Genomic DNA, 8,153 nt, shown 5'->3' on the forward strand with positions numbered 1-8,153 from the left:
TGTTAACGCAGCTGTCTGCTGAGTCATGCTACCGCATACCTACTGCACGGTGACCACCTTTCAGATTGCACAACAGGAGACTGTAGGAGTGACACCTTTCCCACTTTGAATGGGACAGTCCCTCATCACACATCTCATGTAACAATACCAGAACTCTCCACCAATTGGGGACACATTTCTGCAGAATCAGGGACAGGTCAAGAAAAATCAGGGACACTTTTACAAAAGTAGTGCTATTAACTTGAAACATTGACATAATCAGAGCATATGACTTAATACACATATTCTGAAGTAACAGTTGTTTATAACTCTTACTTATTGTCACTAGTCAGTAAGTGTAATTCACCACCTTTCCTTCAACAGCCACTAATTTAAGGAGGGATTAAGAAGGACAGAGTTAGACTTTCAGTCAAACTCAGGGACGTACCTGACATTCAGGGACAGTTGAGTGGTATGGACAATACTCTAGCCATTGCAACTGTCCTGATTAGGGGACATTCTCATGTTGTAGGTGTCTGTACTGGTTGCTTGTTACAGGTTTTGTATACCTGACACATTGATATGTCATATGTAGTAGCATAAGCAACTATACTGCTGCTAGACTACGCTTTGATTTGTTCCGATATGTATATTTCTGTACTATGCATGGCTGTAGGTATGTTCTGCCCTGGTACATCTGACAGTTCTACAGAGCAGGTTCCACTTTGGCCATTCAGAATGGTGGCAGCCCTATAGACCCTATATGTAGAGCTATCACATGTGTCAAGGCAACACATACCCACAGCCAGTAGTAAACGGACGACCTCCACAGTTTGCATACATTAAGGTTATTCATGTAGCATTATAATTGATAATACTGTTTCCTATTAAATGTAGCTGTTACTGATACAACAAATTGATGTCTGACACCACTACACACACTATTATAGCCTCCATTCCTGAACTCACAGGCCATGTGCCATAACTGTCATTTTGCAGGACACAACTGCCCAGATGGGTGTGTCCCTCGCAGGCGTACGGGTGTTGAACCTCTTCTAAATGCTATCATCTACCTGAGGTGGTCAGTAAATTATGCACTTTCCATCAGTAGCAGAACTCACATACCAATGGGTGTGAATGAACACTGTATCAGGAACAATGCATAACACCCTGTGGGACACATTTAGATGATTGGTTCTATTAACCAGACACATTCACAGTCACAGAGCATATGTATTCATTCATGTTTGTCGAGTTACATGCTTCTTATGACTCATACATGTTGTCATCTGTCATTACCTGTATTCCGCCACCTGTTCACCTAATATCACTAGTTCTGGCAGTGTTTAGTTGGACTTTGTTACATTCTGATACATAACTATGGACGTCCATGCTAATTGGGTACATGGCACTGATTAGGTCTCTATGTATTCCCCCGATGGTTTACAGACTATCCGGTAGATATGCTCTTCGGGTTTAGGAGGTGTAGGTGTATGCTATGCCCACATAGGGATATTAATGACTTCTACTGGGTGGGCCTACTACATCTCTGCCAACCAGCACCTGCACACTTAAGCCCATTAATGCATACCCATGGTCCACCTACCTGACACCCCTCTACAGCAGTCGTGACAAATACTGCGAGCGCAGCTGGGGTATGAGCACACTCCTACACATTGCCCACTCTCCCCGTCTCGGGACACATGTACGTTTTGTCAACCCATGTATTATCACACTTGCACAACCTACTGTTCCATGTACACCTACATCCTGCTCGTAATAATGTCAGCAGATTCACACGTACCCTGAATTTTTGGGGTCCCGCAAGGGACACCGTTAGTGGAGACCTTGCAGAACTCTCCACTGGTCCTTTCCTACCGGTGTTTTGGACAGCGGCAGTGTATTGATCTGTATTGCCTGTCTGTATGTCTGTCCGGCCTAGCTGGGCGATGTGGGGGTTACAACGTTTATTTATTTGACCTCCCAGTCACACATGCCCAGGCTGTAAATGTTAGTTACCCCTAATTGCAGTGAAGTAACCTATTTATGTACATGTGTATATCTACACTGACATATATATTTTGATTTGTGTGTATGTGTATATATCACTACCTGTTGTTTGTGTATATATATATATATATATCTATCTATATATATCTGTAGTATATCCTTGTGTGTGTGTGTGTGTGTATATATATATATATATATATATATATATATATATATATATATATATATATATATATATCCGTATGAATAAGTATGTGTATGTAAATTAATATAGATATATGTATATATACGTTTTTATCTATATATACATCTGTGTGTCCGTTAACCTATACATTTCCCGGACATGGACACTTACACATGCGTATTGGTTTTATCTCTGCTTCAACACCATACTATTACCTTAGTCATTCTGACACCGACACTTCACTCTGGTGAACTTGTGCTCAGTATATTGCACGTTATGCAGCAGACAGATGTCGCACGTTTTTCATGTCTGGGGTGCCGCTGCTAACTGGGATGTGATCCAGTGTCATTCGACCTGTTACTCGTATGCGCAGCCTATTATTCCTGCTACTGTGTTTGTTTCTGTGCACATTCATATTACTACTGTTGATAGGATGTGTGTTTGTGTTACTGTGACTGTACATCAACATATTGTTGTCTTCATGTAGTTGTGTCTTTCTGCTTTTCCCGGTTTGGGGTTGTCACAGCAGTACTCCGTTCTGCTCATGGGTGGTGTATAGGTTTTACGTGCCGGCTGCCAGACCTGACGCACAACATCCGACAACGATACGCCCATTCATGCATGTCTCCACGCAAACGACGCTCTATCTGGGAATCGCACCTATGTACTAGATGACCTCCACGGGCCGCTCCATTGCACCCGGCGCAACATACCCTAGCACTCCTGTGTCCATAATCGCATATCCATAGTTTTTCCTGCACACCCGTGTTGAGTTTCCACGCATAACAGCCATTAAACACCTGATATCGCAGCCATGACACACCTTTACACATTGCCCTCTCATGAGCATTGGGGCCCTACACACATTTTGTACCACCTCGTGTATTCACAGGCTCACCATCCATTCATATTTGCACATACGTGCCTTTCCTGGTGTTATGGATTACAAACGATTTGCGGGTTAAAAGTGTAGGTGGTCGCAACATGTACTACATTCTGTCTGTTTACAATGTTGACGTAGCACTTCAACAATGTTCTGGCCACTGGTACAGTCCTGCCTCTGGTGTGAAGAGCGGTGCTCTACTCACACTTGTGCAGCTTTATGTGACATACGCTGCGAGCACTTCATAATTCCTTACTTGCTCTGGATTCCCTTCACAACCCTTATGTTTGCTTTCATCTTTCGGCATTCCTTACATATATATATATATATATATATATATATATATATATATGTGTGTGTGTGTGTGTGTGTGTGTATATATATATATATATATATATATATGGTATATATATATGTGTGTGTGTATATATATATATATATATATATATATATATATATATATATATATATATATATGTATATGTATAATATGTATAAGATGGTGCAGTAGAGCCAAATGCATATTAATGAAGTCGCGCTGCCGCCACAGCCACGTGCATAGGAAAGGAGCGCGAGTGCATAGGGAGTGTTGATGTGCCTCACAGAGGCGTGGAAATGCCAGCTGTCAACGTGCAACCTAAAATGCTTGCATATAACAACTTGCAAGATAGTAATCACATCTGTCAGTGTCTGTGGATACTGAAACATATGCAAAGCATGCAAGATAGTTCCTGCAAACACAAAATGAAGAAGTAAACACAAATGCACGGTAGGGAATAACGGGTCCCTATCCTGCGAACAAATGACATGGAAAACCATGTGCCCGTAGTCCAACGCAGTGTAGATAGCTATACCAAGTGGAAGTGAAACGCATCATATGTTAGCGCGCCGCCAATAGGTATGTCCAGCCCAATGGTTAGGGTCACCAGCTGACTCATATTGTGAGGGAGGGTACACAGCTGGGCAGATGTGTCCATAACAAAATAAATGATAAATATACATATCTAGCGACCATATGACCGAATCATATCCCACAAGGCATGTAATAGTCACATACAAAAGGTATATCCGTATTTCACATACCAAATGTGACAGGAAATAGAATAAGCATGTAAATGAAACAGAAGGAGCATATAAACTGCTACAACAATAAGGCAACATGTAGGCTGAAAGGAACAGTATTATCCGTACTGTTGACTGTGGGTACGTGTTGTCCAGTACATTCGGATATGTGTCCGGAATATATCCTATCCTGGACATAGGAAAAGGTGGCATCCTACCAATGATTAGAACAGTCTGCCAAAATCCGCACATCAGTGGTACAAGCCGAACTTGTCAGGATGTGTCACAGTTGAACGGGTATAACCCGGGTATACCAACCATGTAATGAAAGTTAAGTATGGGCGTGTACCTATGTGTGTGAGGTATAGCATGTGGAAAGCAAACATGGCAGGGTAGTCCACACAACCAAACAGGTACCTGACATATGTATGGTATGCAATATGTTACTCTGACTGTGTCATGGGCCAACAACCAAAGCAGTGATGGGTGGAGTGTCAGGAATATGTGTGTGGGGGGGTTGGGTAATGGTAAAATCCTCCAAGGCAATACTGTGTCGTATGCAGAATAGGTGAACCGGAGGTGTATGAGGGAGCAGTGGGTGAAGCAGAAAGAAACACAAAAACATGTATAAACATCTGCAATACAAACAGACAGGCCATACTGTAGAACACAATCCCACAAACATATGAATATTAAATGTGCGATACAAATGTATAGACATGTCACCGGCACATACCCACAGATTGGTCCTCATGGAACTGGCCATATCAAATGCAACACACCTGGATGCATAATGGTCTACCCAGCATCCCCTCCACAGCACACACCCTGCTCCCATACCTGAACGTCCACCAAATCCAGCCATACTTGGCCTACTGGTTTGGTGCAGCCACATCTACACATAGTGACCACTACGCATATGTAGTAGGTAGTGTCATCCTAGGCTATTTTCCAACACTAGTTCTAAGAAATGTACCAATAGGTCAATCTTGACCAAGCTATGGTCACTGTGTGTCTTCAAGTAATCAGATATATATACAAGGCCAACATTGTTGGGAATAACAGTAAATAGTGATTGTATGTCAAGTGTAACAAGGACACAATCTCCTATCGAATTACTTTGTTCAATACATTCTTAAAGGTCCAACAAAAACTGTTTCTTAGAACTAGTGTTGGAAAATAACATTTTTGTCTTTGATGAAACGATCTACAGACAAGTGGATGGTGTAGCAATGGGGACACCATGTGCGAATAGTTATGCCAACATGTTTTTAGCTCACTGGGAGGAGCAAGTCCTGTTTGATCTTGAAATTTTCAAACAGCATGTAATGTTTTTCAGACGTTTTGTGGACGACGTCTTCATTCTGTGGAAAGGTTCAATAGATGAACTGCAGTCATTGCTAGAGGCAATGAATGAGTTGACCAGTTATCTTACATTTACTATGAATCACTCATTATACAGCATTGAGTTCTTAGATCTATATATAGAAAAGCTCCCCAATGGCCTTATCAATACTGGCGTATTTAGAAAATCATGCTATTGTAATTCCTTATTAATGAGATCTAGTATGCACCCAGCTTTTGTGTTTAGGAACATTATTAAAGGCCAGGCCATCAGAGTCTCCAGACTAAATCCAACTCAAGCAGGTTTCCTATCAGAGTTAGACAACTTGAAGGGAAGGTTGACAGATAGAGGCTATAGCACTGAAGAGGTCAGTAAGAACTTAGAAAATATACAAGATTTAAGACAGACTATAGCTACACCTTACTTTGGACCCATGGAGCAAGTAGGTGTTATTGATAGGGGTACATTTACCCCACGTATCGTGAAATTTACTACTACGTTCACATCTGACCATAATGAGATCAGAGATATCATTAACACATTTTGGACCGTTCTACAGATAGACGATGATCTCAGAAAGATTGTTGGGGATACTCCGAGGTTCCAATATAGAAATAAGAGTAACCTTAAACAGATGTTATGCTATCCGAGACACACTAGATGAGACGAGGTGGCAGGGAATACTATGCCATGTGGGCATTGCAACTTTTGCTCTTATATTGATACAGCCACTGAGTTTACACATCCTGATTCACACAAAGTGTTTAGAACTAATACAACTGCAGACTGCATGACGTGTAATGTGGTATATCTTGGGGTTTGTCAAGCCTGCTCTAGTTTCTATGTGGGCAAAACAAACCGTAAGCTCAGAGACAGAATGAGGGAACATATATACCACATCAGGAAGGGTTCTAGCCATAATGCTTTGGCTAAACATGTGAGTCTTTATGACAACACACACACATTCTTATTCAGGGTTTTAGAGGTTGTAACACCGAACAAAAGAGGAGGTGACATTAGTAGTCAAACTGAAAGTAAAGAAAGTGACTGGATTGTCTGATTAAAAGCTGATAGTGGATTAGGTCTGAATGAGAGAGCCTCCATTAAACCCAGATTGAGGAGACGCAGGAATATAAAATGATCATATCCACACATTCTTGCTGCACTTAAGTGTATATGTTCTGACTGAATAATCAAGTAACTTACAAATGTTTTCAGTATTTAGACGTAAGTAAGATTTTTTCTGCAGCCCATGACATGACATTTTAGCATCCTCAACTTTTTACATTTTTTTATCCATTTGTCTTTTTATACATATGTGTATTATACTATTTATTAATTTTTCATTCATCTTTGAATGTTAGATATAAGTACTTACACTCATATACCTATATTTTTAGTATTGTCAAGTATATGAGATTTTTAACATTTCCCTTTTAATTATGTTAATTGTGTTAATTGTTTCTCTTGTTACACCCATATATATACTGGGGAATTTTAACTTGTGTACCATTCAATAGATCTGAAGAAGCTCTTAGCAGCGAAAGCGCTTATCTGATGGAATAAAGATTTTAAGTCACCAGTGGTTGTGGTTCACTTGCTTGGACATTACTGGATTACTACTTTTGTTTGGGATTTGAATACTCTGTTACAACACAGTTTTTGGTTTTTGTACCAAAGAGATCAGCGTCGCTCCTTTCTACACCTGTTGGATTTTTATATTTGCTTTTTGAATAGGAGCGTTTACCTGGCAGGAGGCTGTACCTTTTTTATTTCTTCTTACATCATATTCACATCCACCTGCAGGAGCGGATCTATCTATAATTTTATATTTGGAACTATCTTACTTTGCACTGGTTGTTTATTATCTACAGGGATTACAGTGTAATCATGGCCAGTATCGAGCTTGATTATGTTCCATGAGGTGAAAACCAGTGGAATGAAGCCTTACTGCGTAGATTTAAGCAGTACCTTGATGGTACTGCTGCTTCCTGTTGGCAATTGGAAGGTTTGGCGCCGAAAGATGATGTCACCACTCAGTCAGTGGACATGGAGAAGCTACATAAGCTTCTAGACGATGTCGAGAAGAATTTCTTTAAATTAAAGAGACTACAAGTGCAGCGGATGCACCTACAGTACTGTCTGGACATGAAGATTGTTCCACGAGGCTTACAAATCTTTAACATGCCTAGCCAGGGTCGCGACTACCCTGACTTGCTGACAGCTTGGCAGAAACTGAATTTAGATGCTAGTCGCAAGTATCTGGAACTTCTTATAACTTATTTTGGACCTGAGGAAGCTGCACTTACTGAAAACATTAATAGTAAGCAGAATTAAATTTTTAGTGTGTTTGAACATGACATAGTGCAATCACTCTTTGAAAATTTACTTGATAGCGTTCTTGCATTGGAACGCAAGTTATTTCAGCAGAAATGGCACAAGATAATCAGAGACTTGAACGATTTTAAATTAGGCCATGTCTTCACATGGCCTAGGAATAATTATAACAATACTAGTAATACTGTAAATTCTAATAATGTTATTAATGTTGATATTAATTTCAATAGGAATTACAAGCATTTTGATAATGTGAGCACTGTTATCAATGAAGACAATGCTAATAGTATTAAACTGAATGTAATGGCACTAATAAGACGTATGATAGAGTATGTCTGAACTCAGTAGATACT

Source organism: Protopterus annectens, chromosome 1.part0, assembly GCF_019279795.1.
Source record: "Protopterus annectens isolate FY-2018-M chromosome 1.part0, PAN1.0, whole genome shotgun sequence".
Lineage (NCBI taxonomy): Eukaryota > Metazoa > Chordata > Ceratodontiformes > Protopteridae > Protopterus > Protopterus annectens.